Source organism: Rhinatrema bivittatum, chromosome 12 (assembly GCF_901001135.1).
Source record: "Rhinatrema bivittatum chromosome 12, aRhiBiv1.1, whole genome shotgun sequence".
NCBI classification, from domain to species: Eukaryota; Metazoa; Chordata; class Amphibia; order Gymnophiona; family Rhinatrematidae; genus Rhinatrema; species Rhinatrema bivittatum.
The window spans coordinates 49,935,090-49,950,961 of record NC_042626.1 but is presented as its reverse complement, the minus strand read 5'-3'; the positions used below and the strand labels follow the sequence as shown (position 1 = coordinate 49,950,961).

Genomic DNA, 15,872 nt, shown 5'->3' with positions numbered 1-15,872 from the left:
TTGGAGAGGAGGGAGGATGATAGAGGCCTGTAAATAGTTAAGAGGCGTACTTAAGGCACAAAAGGTGTGTTTTCTTTAGTACAAAGGAAGTTGTAGAGCAAGGAGATCGTGTCTGGTCTCTTTGGCAAAGATCCAAGCGCAGGGTCTAAGCTGGGTGCTTTTGTCCCTTGTCCTTTTGGCCTGAGGCTGAGAATCAGTGCAGTAAATGGGGGAGGAACACACTGCATTCCGACCATGCCCAAAACAGGAGGATTAAACCTCCTGCCTTTTTTTTTAAGGTTATAAGGGGAGAGGCTCAACAGTAACATGAGGAAGCCCGCAGAAAGGGTGAGGAATGCATGGAACAGTGACCCTGAAGATGGTGGAGACCAAAACAGGATTCATGGTGGGAAGTGAGAGCAAACCTGGAAGAGAAGCAGGGTTTGCAGTACTGCAGTAGGAGGGGGAGAATGGGCAGGGATTCGAAAAATCCCCCTCAAAACTAAATTGCGGGGAAGCAGTGTACTAACCACCCCAGCCTCTCGCCCTCCATTCTCCCCTCCTCTTTCAGCCTTTCCCATCCAGTGCCCCTCTTCCCCCCCCCCCCCACCCCCCATCCTTTGCAGCCCTCTCCATCTCCTCCTCAAGACACTGTGCTGCTGTCTCCCAGGACCTCATTATTTTGGGCTGAAATAACTCCCTCCAGTGCCCAGTAGGGCCGAAAATGCAGCCCCCCCCCTCTCCTCTGGGCCCCATTAAACCCTGTGCTGTGATGGCATGTGGATTTTGCAAACCTTGAAGATGGGACAGATTAGATGAACCTTGCATCATTTATAACAATTTCTGCCTTTATTAATTTTATTAATTAATAAAGTTAATTGTCTTTATTAGTAATAAGAATCCTGACACTACCTCAGACCCATTTAATTATAATGCTGAGATGAGAGCCACTTTAATTTCCTCATTGCTTTTGTGTATTTCCTCTTTTGTATCATGGATTTGTATTCCCTTGGCTTTGTGGACTTGTAGAATGTTTGTTTGCAAAAGTTTATGCTTATGCAGGTCCTCTGACTTTTGGTAGGTGAAACTGACAAGATTCTTTTTCTGCACAAGTGCATTTACCTTGTTTAGATATAATGCTATAACTGAATAAATATAAAGTTAAAAACAAATGATGCAAGCTTGCTGAGCTAACACAATATTCTTTCTCTCTAACTGCATGTTAAAGAAATGCACAACTTAATCCAATAAAAGGGTATTGCACAACCTTCTTTGCTAATACAAAGAAAATAAACTTGCTGCCAGTCCATTTTGTCTGCAGTTATTTTAAGTGTATTTAGACTCTGCATATACATTTATTATGTACCTTTTTAAGAAAATAATTAGGTGCGAAACCCGTCAGAAATGTGAAGTCTTGGGCCGGCCCAGTGGCTTGGTAGTGGTGGTGTGGGCTGCGGTGTGGAGAATCTGGGTTTGATTCTTCTGCATCCAAGATGGGTGGAGGCTGGAGATGCTGTGGAATCAGCATTTTACAGCCTTCAATTGCAAGGGAAGGGGGGGGGGGGGGCGTAGGTAGGGAGTCCCAGTCATTGTACAATTGTGACATCTAGTGGCTGGATTTAGGGCTCATGATTTCAGGGTTCTGTGGAGAGCCCAGGTGCATGCTCCCCGGCTGAGAACGGTAGCTCCACTCATTAAGGCGAGGTGAGTTGGGGAGGGGATAACAAAAAATAAATAAATAAATCCCCAGACGGTCACAAACAAAGGCAGCAGAACCCGGCCCTGGTTCCCATTTGAGCTACAAAGTACAAAGAAACAGGAAGAAACTGCAGAGGTGGGTGGGGGTGTGTGTGTGTCTGTCTCTCTCTCTCTCCCCCCTCTCTCTTGTATGGATGGGAGCAAGGACTGATCTGAGAGGAACTTGGATGTTGGCTGCCCCTTCCCAAAAGGGAGGCTCTTGCTGCAGAGGCTTATGCATAAACAAGGTTGGGGGGGGGGGGAAGAGGAGAGAGAAGGCAGGAGCCAGTAATAAAAGAATGCCCGGGGGGGGGGGGGGGGGGGAGCATTGTATTGATGACTCAAGACCAAACTTTTGCTGTACAGAGTTATCCTGCTCTCAGGCCGCAGCCTGGCATCCTTCTGTTGGTGGCCAGTGTTTTGCTGGCGCTCTCTCATAGCGAGACCAGTACTCCGGGGTTTCCTGTGCAGCGTCACTTACAGTAATCGGCTCTCTTCCCCTCCTCTATGCTCATGCGGGCGCACTGCCTGACCACAACTTGACACAAGAGAGGTCATCAATTTAATTTCTCATTTGGTCCAGGCCAGGGCTCTTTATATCTTGGTTACACATGGGTGGAGAGCACTAGATTTTGTATTTTATTTAAATACTCTGCTCTTGTTTGTACTTCCTCAATATGTATCTAATTTTTGCAGCTCGCTTGTGCGTTCCTTTGTAGTATCCTGCTCTTGTACTTTCCTATGTAATGCCTGTCCATCCTGACTAGCTTATAAGCTCCAAGGAGCAGGCACTGTGTTTTGTGTCTCTGTAAAGTGTTGTGCGAGCTGCTTAGTGCACTGTAAATGATGACAATAATAATAATGTGTTTGATGGTGTCCTATTAGTTGGCCAGTACTTCTGGGTTTCTGAGGACAGCGTGGTTTGTCTTCTGATCTCCTGTTTTCTCATGTTGTGCGTGAACTCGGGGAAAGTCCATTTGATTTACCATCCATTGCATCAATGGATTTATAGTTCCTGCATTTTTTTTTTTAAAATACGTGTACATGTATTGGACACATGGTAACGGACACAGAGTATTTTATGGGTGGTAGTGTGTTAATCGTCAAGGCTTTGACCCTGGCTGCTAGTTGAAATCTTGGTACCGCCGCTTACAAGTGTGCTTATTCAGCCTCTTTTTGTGTCTGCGTTTCTTGAGAAACTCGAAGTTAGAGTGGAAGTAAAACCAGGACTTGGGCTCATTCAGTCTCCAGCACATCATATTCTGATTGCTGTATATCACCCTGTCTGTCCGTGTGCCTTTGCTTAGAAGGATGTAAATACATATTCTACCTGATCTGTAACTCGCCTTCAACTTCCAAAGTGCCCCTTCACTATGCATTATTATTATTATTGGGTTTTTTTGGGGTTTTTTTTGCTGAGAATGATAGCTAAGGGTACTCAAACTGATCCTTAGGGAGAGGGAGACCCCTGTGGGCAGTCTGGTTATCAGGATATCCCTAATAAATACACATGGCTTATATTTGCAAACACTAGAGCCAATGCACATCTATGTATATCTCTAATGTATACACATGATATATGTTGCAATCTGATCTGAGTAAGTTAGCTAGTGCCACATTTAGAAGTAAACTGATGGTGATAACAGATTCTATGGATAAGAATTATGATAAACTGTAAGAGAAGTGTTTCAGCATGTTGCAGCGAAACAGAAGCCTTTGTTAGGATGAGATGGCACTGAGTGTTCATATACATTTTTTAATCTAGTTTAATAATTTAGGAAATAAGTTACACTAAGTATATGCATTTTGGAATAACACTTTTCAAGCACATGGACACTTAAAGATGTTATGAATTTTTTTTTTTTGCCAGTTATAATTTAGAAATGTTTTGGCAAGTTGATGTGACACAACAGAGTCCTCATGGTGTGTCTAATAGGCTATGAACTGGCTTTTCATCTCTTCAAGTTAAATGGATAAGGAAATGTTCCCTTTTTTTTTTTTTATATATATTTTGCCTATATATGTATATATTCATTAGGGATATCCTGGACACCCTGTTGGGGGAGTGGGGGTGGTGTGGGGACCACGGAGCAGCAGTTTGAGCACCGCTGCTAGATTAGAGGCAGGTAGTCCGTGAGTTCTTAGACAGGTGTGTGGAAGTGTCTGTATATTCACTCACTAGCGGCCCTCTCCAGCATTCATGCCATATAAAATGATGTTTAAACAAGCAGCTGAAACATGAAAGAGACTAAAAGATATCGTACAGGTAACAAACCTTTTTGCTAAGAAAGTCCATAAAGGTAATAGGAAAAAGAGGCTGCTATGATGGCTGAAAAAGGGGGGGAAAAAAGTTTAGTGTTCAAAACTTACAAGAAATCGCAAGAAAGAGGGAGATGGGGAAACAATATATCTGGAAAAGCTAAAGAAAAACTGGGGAAGTAGTTAGGAAAGTGAAGGCGCAAATGGAAGAAAAAATACTAATGCAGGTGGCGCAAGACTTTTTTTAAAGATATTTTGGTGACAGGAGGAAGTGTAAAAATGGAATTGTAAAACTCAAAAGGTGAAGGGGGGAGGAAATATAGAGAGGCTGGCAAGGAGAACGTGGGATTACTTTAAATTCTTCTGTTCAGTGTCCACCGAGCATAGACTTGGAGTAGAACCACAGAAAACTGCTACAAATAGGAATAGAAGTGAGGTAGACCTCAGACAATTTTCAGAAAACTGTGTTTGCAGAGCAGCTAATAAAACTAAAAGTAGATAAAGTAATGGGGCCAGACGGGGATACGAGCGAGGGTATTAAGGGAGTTTATGGAAGTTCTGAGAGCTCTGCTGTCTGACTTTTTTCAGTGCTGCTTTAGAGTAAGGAGTGGCTCCAAAGGACTGGAGACAGCCAGAAGTGGTTTCTTTGCACAAAAGTGAAAGTAAGGAGGGAGCTACAGGCTGGTTAGTCTGACCTTGACGCTAAGCAACTTAATGAAATTGCTGTAAAACAGGATAGTGCAATTTCTGGAGGCCGGAAAGTTAAATCAGGGGAGAGCACTAGATGCAGTGTACTTGGATTTGAGCGAGGCCTTTGACACTGTTCTGCATAGGCAACTTAAAAAACAAATTGAATGCCCTAAGTATGAGTTAGAAATATTTGAGTGGGAGGTGACAAAAGATGAAGTTAACTTTGTCTACACACTAAGGAAAGGGGGGATACCGGCAGTGTGCTGCAGGGAGTGGTCCTGGTTCTCTTCTGTTCAGTTCAACATTTTCTTAAGCAATTATTGCAGAAGGGCTATTAGGAAAGAATTGTCTTTTTTTTTTTTGTAGATAATACTAGACTATGCAACAGGGTAGACACCTTGGAAGGTGTGGAAAACATAAGAGGGATCTAGAGAAGCTTGAGAGATGATCTAGAGACTCTGGTGGCCAAGATTTTTTTTTTTTTTTTTAATTTATAATTTTTTTTATTGCCGTGACCAACAACAGTACAAGTAGGAAACAAGAAATACAAGAATAATGGGTACATGGCAACATTTACAAGAGGTACAATAGTCACCCTCCCCCCCCTCCCCCCGTCATGCTACTCATTATCACAAGATAAAATATATGTGATGAGAAATAAGAACAAGAAAAATAAAAACAAGAAAAGGAAAAAGTCCGAAAAAACATGCTTGCATGGAGGATGGAGAAAATGTCAGTGTCCACCAAGCTTTGCAGTGTCCACTCTGGCATTCAGGAATGGTAGGAAAGTGGCGGTAGAGGTAGCGGCCTCCAGGAAATGTAGGGATTCCAGATTTGATAGAATTTAGAGAGGCGATGATATTTAAACGCTGTTAGTCGGTATAGAGTACACGTCCTATCTAAACGTGACAAGATCTCAGTGGGCGTAGGCGGTTGTACTCTCCTCCATGAGTAAGCGATTTCCATGGCAGTAGACGTGCATACCAGCTGGAGAAATGTCTGCGCGGGAGCTGGAAGGTCATCAGGAAGATGAAGAAGAGCCTGAGCAGGTTTAAGGATGATTGTCCGGCCCAGGATCCCGGAAACTGTCTGCGAAACGTAGGTCCAAACTTTCTGTATTGAAACACAGTCCCACCACATGTGAAGGAAAGTACCTAAGTGACGACAGTTGCGCCAACAACTGGGATCATGACTGGTTGAGAAGCGATGGAGACGGATTGGGGTAAAATGCCACCTATATAGTAGCTTGTAGTTGGCCTCCAAAATCCGAGCGGAGACCAGACCCCGCGACATTCGGAGAAAGACAATGTCCCATTCTTCATCAGATAGGGATCTGCCCAGGTCCGCTTCCCAGGCTCTCAGGTGCGCCGGTTTGATCGCAGGGCGTGACGCCAATAGCTTATAGAGTTTAGAGACAAGTCCTCTGGGTGGTTGAGTATTGGAGCAATAGCCTTCAAAAAGAGAGCGCCGGGTCGATAGCTGCCCCTGAGATTGTAGTTGAAGTAGAAAATGGCGCAGTTGCATGTAAGGCAAGAATTCGGCACTGGAAAGATGAAAAATGTCCTGCAGTTGAGTGAAGGAGAGAAGTGAGTCGTGGTGAAATACCTGGGAGAATGTGGAAATGCCTCTTGTCTTCCAGGTGGAGTAGGCATGACGTGGAAGGCCCGGTGGGAATAGAGTATTATGGAAGAGAGAACTCTGTAAAAAGTAGAGCTCCGGGCCCACCAGCTGACGTTTCCACTGGCGCCATACGTTGAGAGATTGACGAGCACAGGGGGTAAGAGTCAAAGGCGACCTCCAGGTTTTATTGGGTTGCCATATCAACGCCGACAAAGGCATGGTAGATAGCCAAGATTGTTCAAGTTGGACCCAGAGCTTGCCGTCGAGTGGGCGATGCCAATCAATGAGAGGCCGTAGTTGGGCAGCCCCATAGTACCAAAGTAAGTTGGGAAGAGCTAAACCACCCTGCGCTTTAGACTGGTAAAGAACCATTCGGGCCACGCGAGGGGGTCTGCACCTCCATAGAAACCGTAGTAACTTCCGTTGCCAGGTTTTCAAGATATCTGGTCGGAGCGGAATAGGTAATGTTTGGAAGAGGTACAAGAACCTAGGGAGAACATTCATTTTGAGGGTGGCAAGACGACCCAGCCAGGTCAAGGGTTGGGAGTTCCATCGGATAAAATCGTGATCTAGTTTTTGAATAAGAGGGGTGTAATTAAGCTGGAATAAATTAGAAAGGTCTCTGCCAATATTAACCCCTAGATATTTTAATTTAGCAGGGGCCCATTTAAAAGGATGGGAACTTTGGAGGGTCTGAACCAATTCTGGAGAGCAGGAGATATTAAGAATTTCAGACTTATCCCAGTTTATCTTAAAACCAGATACAGTACTGAAACGGGCAAGCTCGCTTTCAATTTCCTTTAGGGATTGTGAGGGATTACTCACCGTAAACATAATGTCATCGGCAAATAAGGACAACTTATATTGATGAGAGTTTAAGGAGTATCCTTGAACACGGGAATTACGTCTGATATGTATGGCCATGGGCTCCAGGAAAATGGCAAACAGCAGAGGGGAAAGGGGACATCCCTGCCTGGTGCCCCTCTGAACTACGAAGGAATCTGAATAAGTACCGTTTATTTTTAGACAGGCAGAGGGGGAGGAATAAAGAGCCTGAATCCAATTGTAGAAAAAAGGGCCGAAACCCATGTGTGTGAGGGTCCCAAACAGGAAAGGCCAGTGCACCATGTCAAATGCCTTTTCGGCGTCAATAGCTAAAAGTACATGGGCCAGGTCCTGTTTAGAGATGCCCCATAGGATATCTATGATCTTACGCACATTGTCACAGGCCATGCGACCGGGTATAAAGCCGGCTTGATCCGGATGAATGATCTGACCAATGAAACCATTCATACGGTCAGCGAGAATTTTAGCTAATAGTTTAAGATCTAAGTTGATCAGAGAGATTGGTCTGTATGAGGCTCACAGGGTTGGATCGCGACCAGGTTTAGCGATAATAGAGATGCCGGCCTTATTGGAGTCAGGTAATAGGGCTCCCCCTTCACGAAGGTAGTTGAAATGGTTCTGAAGGTGAGTAACTACAGCTGGGCCATAAAGTTTATAAAATTTAGCCGTAAGGCCGTCGGGACCCGGGGCCTTGCCCACCTTGAGATTTTTGATATGGTGGCCAAGATTTAATGCTTAAAAATTGCTGGGTCAAGCTTTTTGGTTGCAAAAACCAAGGAAGCCGTACATTTTAGGGAGTGAGGTGATTCTGTGCACAAAACAAGAGTGGTATTTGGGGGTGATCATATCTAATTATTTTAAGGTGTTCAAACAGGTAGATAAGTATCTTTCTAGCTTTGCTGTTGCCTTACATGCATAGCGAGAGGAATAACCAGCAAGGAAATTGAGGCAATAGTGCCTCTGTATAAGTATCTGAAACCTCATTTGGAGTACTGTGTACCATTCTGGAGACTGCACCTTCAAAAGTATATAAACCAGATGGAATCTGTTCAGAGGGCAGTTACCGAAATGGTCTTCATCATAAAGCATGTGAGGGTCAAACTTGAACATCTAAACACACATGTCCCAGAGGAAAGGAGGGAAAGTGGAAATGTAAAGATATTTAAATACCTCGAGTGAAGCAAGCTTCTTTCAGTAGGAGACTCTTGAACGAAGGTGTAATGGGGTAGACCTAGGAATAATCTAAGGAAATATTTCTTTTTTGCAGAAAGGGTGGTGGATGCATGGAACAGTCTCCTCTTATAGGGGGTGGAGATAATGTCAGAATCAGAATTCAAGAAAACATTAGGGATGCGCTTTCATTTGAAACAAAACAGGAAATTTCAACACAATTTCCAATTTTGCTTCCCTTTGTTTTGAAAAAAAAACCACAACCCAAATGCTTCAATTGCTGTATGCTTCCTCACAGGGGACAGAAATGCATTAGGCATTTTTATGCTGTCTCAAAACTTACTGACATAACGAGGACCACTTGATAAACTGGAGGTGCAATAAAATGAGAATTTGGGGGCTTCCCAAATTCAAGTGAGAGCAGGGATTGTAAAGCTACTATACAAAAATCAAAATTGAATGGCGCAGTTTCAGACAGTGGGGAAAAGGATGAGTCTAGTTCAGATTTAGGACAAACAAACATTGAGAGGGTACATAGTGTTTGGGCTCACAGGGAAATAGCATAATCTGAGATGATGTTGCCTGCTTTTGAGATTTTCCTATAAAGGAACAAATGATGGCTGAAGTGAGAAGCCTTGGATCCTTCTGTTAGGAGGATGTTTTAATCTGGAAATATTTAGTGATCTAACACCTGCAGCTTTGCAGCAAAGAGAGAGGGAGGAAATAACGGCAAAGTTCAAGGGTGGAAACGTTTAGGAATCATCACCGCTTGTTTCCATTTGGTCCGTCTTTTTCCAGCCAGCGGGGACGTCTTTCAGCATTAAAACACGTGAAGAAGCATAGCCCACCTGGAAGGGCAGGCCTGGCTTGTGAACTGGTGGAGTCAAGCAAAACGGCAGCAGCATGCTTACCTGAGGAGAGAGTTCGCAAAACAGCAATGAGCCCTGGTGGGGGAAGCAAATGCCACCAGCAAGATCTGGATGTCAGGAACGGTTGCAGTAACGATGAGGCTTCTTAAGCTATAGAAAGTCTGTTGTGGTGGCAGAGGCTGAAGAATCCTACCAAGCTTTCTCAGCAGGCAGCCGTTCTAACTCTGGAAAGCTTATGACTTTGGAACTAAGTGATTTTTGTTAGGAATTTGGATGCTATAAGCAAGTTGTTGTTGTTTTCTCATTCTGTTTATGGAGTCTGCTTGGACCAAGATTTATGTTTGTGCTGATCCATCTGATCTATGAGGTTGTTTCCCTGTAGGAGTTACTTCTGCTGGGCTTGTAGGTGGCAGACATATTTTGGGAGGGGAAGAAGGGTAGAGGGTGGGGGGAGGATTGGGATGGGTATTAAGCAGTGTAGAGGGAGTGGAGTGGGTTCTTTGTGTGGCAGTGGAGGTTGGTGTGTCGTGGCTGTGTCAATGCAGGTAAAAAAAAAAAAAGTCTCATAGAACATGAAGGGGCTAAATCTTCCCATAAAAATACAGCTATTATTTAAAGAAATGTCTAGACTAAATGCTGATATTATGCTAATTCAGGAAACTCTTCTGACGTGGATGAAAGGCTGTTGAGGTACAGGGATTACAATCAGATGGTGGTAGCTTCAGACAGTTTAAAGAATAAATGTTGTGGAGTGGCTGTGCTGGGGCACAGAAGATTGAACGCTGTAGTGAATGAGGGTGAAAGGGATAGGGGTTGGTAGTATTCCCCTTTTTGAGTATGACCACTGAAGGAATTTTGATTACTATAGCAAACTTTGTATTCACCAAATTATGAACAAGGGAGGTTTTGTGATGAGGTTCCAGAGTTGCTTCTACCTTTTGCAAATGAGCCTTTGATAGTGGGGGAAGATTTTAATCTGATAATTAAAACCAGAGCTAGGTAAACCCGGATAGGAATAGTAAAAAGCAAACAGAGAGCGAAATTGAATGACATGATCAAAACCCTGGATTTGTTGGATGTGTGGAGAATGCCGAATCCTGGTCATAGAGATTACACTTATTATTCTGCCCCCAAGGGATTTATTCTAGGATAGATTGATTATTGTTGACATCATCAATGGTGGGGAAAGTTCAGTCTGCTGACATACAGAAGATATAACATGACCAGATCATGCTCCGAATGAAACTATTGGAACTCAAGCTGCGAAGGTTTAGGAAAGTATGGAGGTTAAACGATGCCCTCATGTTGGCAAACTTTAGAGGGGGAGGTCAGGGCATACCTGATTGTCAGTGGCACTAGTGAAATTAAACCTTATATTATCTGGGATTTCCTAAAAGCTGTTGTAAGGGTCAAACTGATATTATGGGCATCCAGAAAGAAACGAGAGTTAAGGAGGCTAATGCTTTGTTAGTCTATTAAAGTTCTGGAGGAAAAGCATAAAGGCAGTGGATCCACATGTGTACTAGGGTAAATTAGAAAAAGAAAGGGGAGATGTAAAATTTTATTTCTAGTTGCTATTATTTTATCAGTTGCAACAGGTTAAACAATCCTATTATGAGTATGGTAACAAGGATTCTAGAGCAGAAAGTGGCCTGAACTCAGATTGCACAGATAGGAGAAAAAGGGGGCGGATTATGGTTTGATCCCATCAAGACTGAGCAAGATATTCTTTTTTCCAGGAGTTATACTTACTTGATGAGATAATTTAAAGATATAGAGTCTAACTTGGAGGCCAAAGAATTGCCAGTTTTGACTCAGGAGCAGCAAAAGAGGCTAGATAGGGAAATTCCTTGCAACCATAATAGAAGCTAAAAGTAGATAAGTCACCAGGGCTTGATGGCTTTACGGCATGTTTTTTATAAGCACGTTGGAGTTTTACTGGCTATTCCCCTGAAGGCAGCTTTTAATCGAATGCTGCAGGGGGGTCGAACTTCCACGGTCGCTGAAAGCCACTATTACAACAAACTCCTCGCGGGTCTTGTGCGCCTATTTTGTCATTCAAAACTGACGTCGATATCCTGGCAAAAATATTATCAGATAGATTGGTGGGGATGGCTCTGGAATTGATTAAAGACGACCAGTCCCAATTTATACCTGGTCCAAGAAAGCAAATGGGTAGGCGATCTATGATACCGATAGGTGAACACAGAAGAATAGATGCCTGATTCTTTTTCAAAACTTTATTGATGCAGAGACGTGTCAAATAAAATTGCCCGACTCAGGCCAAGTTTCGCGGCTCTTAAGCCGCTGCCTCAGGGGCTCCAATATTCAGATCAGTAATATTGTTTCATCCAGTAATTTGCAATATTTTGCCAGCTGTACAGAAACAACTTGTGTGTGAATGTTCAAAACGCCAACCAGCAAAACTGACCGCAGTCCCTGCTCCTTTCTGTACCTGGCATAGAAACATCAGATAACATCAAGAGAGAGCCCTTAGTTGGGTCTGGACTGCCCACAAGAATAAAGTTCTTTCTATGCTCCTGGCAGTTGATGCTGAAAAAAGCTTTTGATTGAATTGGTTGGCAACTTCTTTTTAAAGTCCTGGAGAAATTTGGGATGGGAGTAAGTATTTGTTTTGTATTTTTTTATTTTGTTTTTTGTTTTTTTGTACATAGGGACCTGTAAGCTGTAAGCTTCACCTGAAGTCTTTCATAGTTAGTGGAAGAGCTATTCAGAACATTTCAGGCTGGGGGGGAGGGAGGGACAATAGAAGGATGTCCTCTTGCTCTTTTACTTTTTCCATTGGCAGCAGAGTCATGGCGGCCAAAATACGTCGAGAGGCAGACATTACCGGGATTAGGGTGATTGGGGGGGGGGGGGGGGGGAGGAGGAAAGAATATCTCCTTGTTTGCAGGTGACGTGTTAAATCCTCCTTATCTAAACCCCATGTAGCCATGCCCACTTCTTGTGCTGAGCAAATCTTATAGCAGAGTTGCAGGATTTAAAGTTAGTTTGGGGAAAATCAGAAGTTTTAAAAATTAACCTATCTAAAGTGGCGGTTGAGAGCGTACAAAGTAGAATTCCTTGGGCAAGTGACTACTTGAAATATCTGGGAGTAAAGATGACAGCAGATAGCAAGTGTTGCCATCTTAATTATAATCTATTGCTTAATGATATTTTATAATGTTCTTCATCTGTGGACAGACTCCAATCTTACATGGCTGGGTAGAATAGAAGCCTAAAAGATGGATATCTTACCAGGTTATGTTATCTCATCCAGACTCTTCCCATTGAGATACCTTAAATAATGCTGAATGAGATTTGGAAATAGTTTTTCTGAGTTTCATTTGGAGGAGGCGACCTCCTCAGTTAAGAGTGGGAAATATTGACTTGGCCTAGAGCAGGGGTCAGGAACCTTTTTGGCTGAGAGAGCCATAAACGCCACATATTTTAAAATGTAATTCCATGAGAGCCATACAATATGTTTAAAACTAAATACAAGTAAATGTGTGCATTTTATGTAAGATCACACTTTTAAAGTACAATAAGTCTCTGAAAATATTACACCAGGACTTAAGACACCAATACATCTCCTATTAGGAAAACGGACCAAGTCAGGCTGCTATAGAGTCCTACACAGAAACTACACGCCAGCAGAAAACCTCACCTGAATCACGTGCTGTCCCTCACCTAACATAGAATAAAGAGACCAAAACGCATAACAAGAAGCATGCAGACAAAAACTGAATTGGAAACTGCAACAAGCCAGAGTCTCTGTATGCAGTGTAACAAAGGAAAAAAGAAACATCACACATCCTTATAAAACAAATCAAGAAATATAAAATCATCAGCAGTAAAACTGTACTAACAAAAAGAACATATTTCGAAACAGCTGATGAGTGGAATATCCAATAATTAAAAACTCATATAAAACATTTCCAGATACCAACAAAATATTTCAAAATAGCAGACACAAAGATCCAGTAATGAAAAATAATAAGGATACAAAAATTTTTTTGCTCTGCATACCTGGGAACGTTTGATATCCAGGTGTCCTGAGATTGTTCTGAATTAGCAGGAGGTGGGGTGGTTTGCTTGGAACTTTCTCCTCTCTCAGTCACATACCAGCGCTCTCTCTCACACTGGCTCTCAATGACACACCTATACACACATGCTCTCAGTCACTCACATATACAAATGTTTTTTCTCTCTCACTTATATAGGCTCTTAATTACACATTTACACACATGCTGTCTATCTTTTCACGCTTACACACACACAGGCTTTCAATCACATAAATACATGCTGTCTTTTTCTCTCACACACAGACTCTCATTCACATGCTTACAAACATGTCCTCTCTTTCTCTCATTTACACACAGGCTCTCAATCACATACTCACATGCTCCCTCACCTAAATCAGCTCTCAATCACACACATACACACATGGTCTCTCTCTCTCATTTAAACACAGGCTCTCAATCACATACTCACATGCTCCCTCACCTAAATCAGCTCTCAATCACACAGACACACATGGTCTCTCTCTCTCATTTAAACACAGGCTCTCAATCACATACTCACATGCTCCATCACCTAAACCAGCTGTCAATCAGACACAGACACACATGATCTCTCTCTTACTTATACACACAGGCTCTTAATCATACATACACATGATCTCTCTCACACACAAAGGATCTCAATCATACACACATACTCTTTCAAACAAACAGGTTTTCAATTACAAACTTACACATACAGGTTCCCAATGGTAAACTTACATTCATGCTCTCTCTCTCACAGGCAGGATCTCAATCACAGACATACTCTCTTTCACATATACAGGCTCTCAATCATTCACATACATGCAATCTCTCACTCACACACACAGGATCTCAAACACACATCTCGCTCATTCACTCTCTCTCTCTCTCCCCCTTCCCCCCGCCCCCCGGGAACTCGCGGCAGCAGCAGCCACCTCCCAACGCTAACCTCCTTCATTTTCAGCCCTCGCGGAGGCGAAGGCGGAGTCCCATCGGCCGCGGTTGAAGATTTTCATTTTCCTCCGAGCCGCGCTGCAATCTTCTTCCCGTCGGACACTAGTGTGCCTGCGCGGGTCTTCCCGCGCAGGCACCCGATGCTCTCCACTTCCTCTTCGGGCCGCGGGAAGAAGAGAGCACGCCGTGCTCTCTTCCCGCGGCCCGGAAGAGGAAGTGGAGAGCATCGGGTGCCTGCGCGGGAAGACCCGCGCAGGCACCCGATGACTCCAGCGCTGGCACCCGGCTGACACCCGATGACTCCCGCGCAGGCACCCGGATGACTCTAGTCGGCGTGCTCTCTTCTCCTCCCCCCCGCGGCCCGGAAGAGGAAGTGGTGAGCATCGGGTGCCTGCGCGGAAGAAGAGACCACGCTAGTGTGGTCTCTTCTTCCCGCGCAGGCACCCGATGCTCTCCACTTCCTCTTCCGGGCCGCGGGGGGGGGGGGGGGAGAAGAGAGCACGCCGGTGCCGCTGACTCCAGCTGTCCTGCCGCGTTCCGCCCGGGCTGACAGCATTTTAAGCCCGGGCGGCGGAGGACCGGGGAGCAGCTGGGTCAGCGGGGAACCGCGAAGTATGGCGACACTTGTCTGCGAGCCAGATGCAGCCCTCAAAAGAGCCATATCTGGCTCGCGAGCCATGGGTTCCCGACCCCTGGCCTAGAGGAATGGGAGGGTTGGGGGATTCCTAATGTGAAAATTTATTATAAAGCAGCAAAATTTCAAATTTTGAGCAGGGCCAAACACTGGGTTAGGATAGAGCAATATTTCCTAGGTGAGACCCCCCTTGATCATTATTTGTGGATACCAAAGTGGGAAGCAAATCAACAGATATCCAGAGAATCCATTTATAGGGCATACAGTAAAACTTTTGGGACTGGAGTTCTAAGGCTTTGGTTTCTTGGAGAAAATATTCCCCCCATTGACTTCAGTAAGATGCTGTGGTGATGCACCAGTTTGTGGCTTAGTCCCTGCGCAGGAATCCCCAGTTAAACCCCTAGGAGCAGTGCAGGGTTAGGTAAATAGAGGAAAGCAAAAGTAGCTATGCAGGGAACTACATTTCCCATGGTGCCTCTGCCTAGTTTCTTGGGCTAGAGGCCATCACACCTGGCTCAGGACTAATTGAATTGGTTAACACCTCCCAGACTTGGGGAAGGGCTATAAGAGGTTTGTGGAGCCTCTGAGCAGGGGCTGAGGAAGGAGATGGCTGAGAACAACTTGCCACGGAGGGGGCAGCAAGAAAGCAGCTGGGAACAACTAGACGTGAAGGAGCAAGATGGAGCTGGGGGAGAAAGAAAGGACCCACCTGTGAGAGGAAGCAAACTTGGCCTTCTTTTAACCTTGGATAAAGGCACTGAAGATGAGGAGGACCCAAAGGCAAGATCTACCTATCAGCTCAGCTACGAAGCTAAGTGAATTATTTCTATGCCTACTGTGAAAAAGGAGAGTTTGAATTGCTAATCCTTGGGGGAGGTGAATAGAGGGGCCTGAGGGGGGACAGATAAGACAGGAACTGGAAATGCTGCACCCTGTTTTGATTTTGGTTAGTTTTGTTTTGTTCAAAAATGTACAGCTGCTGCTGCAGGATACTCTGATGTCCCCAGTGAAGTAGAAGGAATGCATGTAATGGCAGCAGTGTGAGTTATCCTTTATTATCCAGTAGTA

The 15,872-nt window shown here is 44.2% G+C and overlaps 1 protein-coding gene across 4 annotated transcripts in view; it reads left to right on the top strand.

The window, feature by feature from the left end:
• The window catches only part of LOC115073684 (signal transducer and activator of transcription 5B), a 226,170-nt gene that overhangs the window by 51,506 nt on the left and 158,792 nt on the right, over window positions 1–15,872 (top strand). The window lies entirely within an intron of this gene.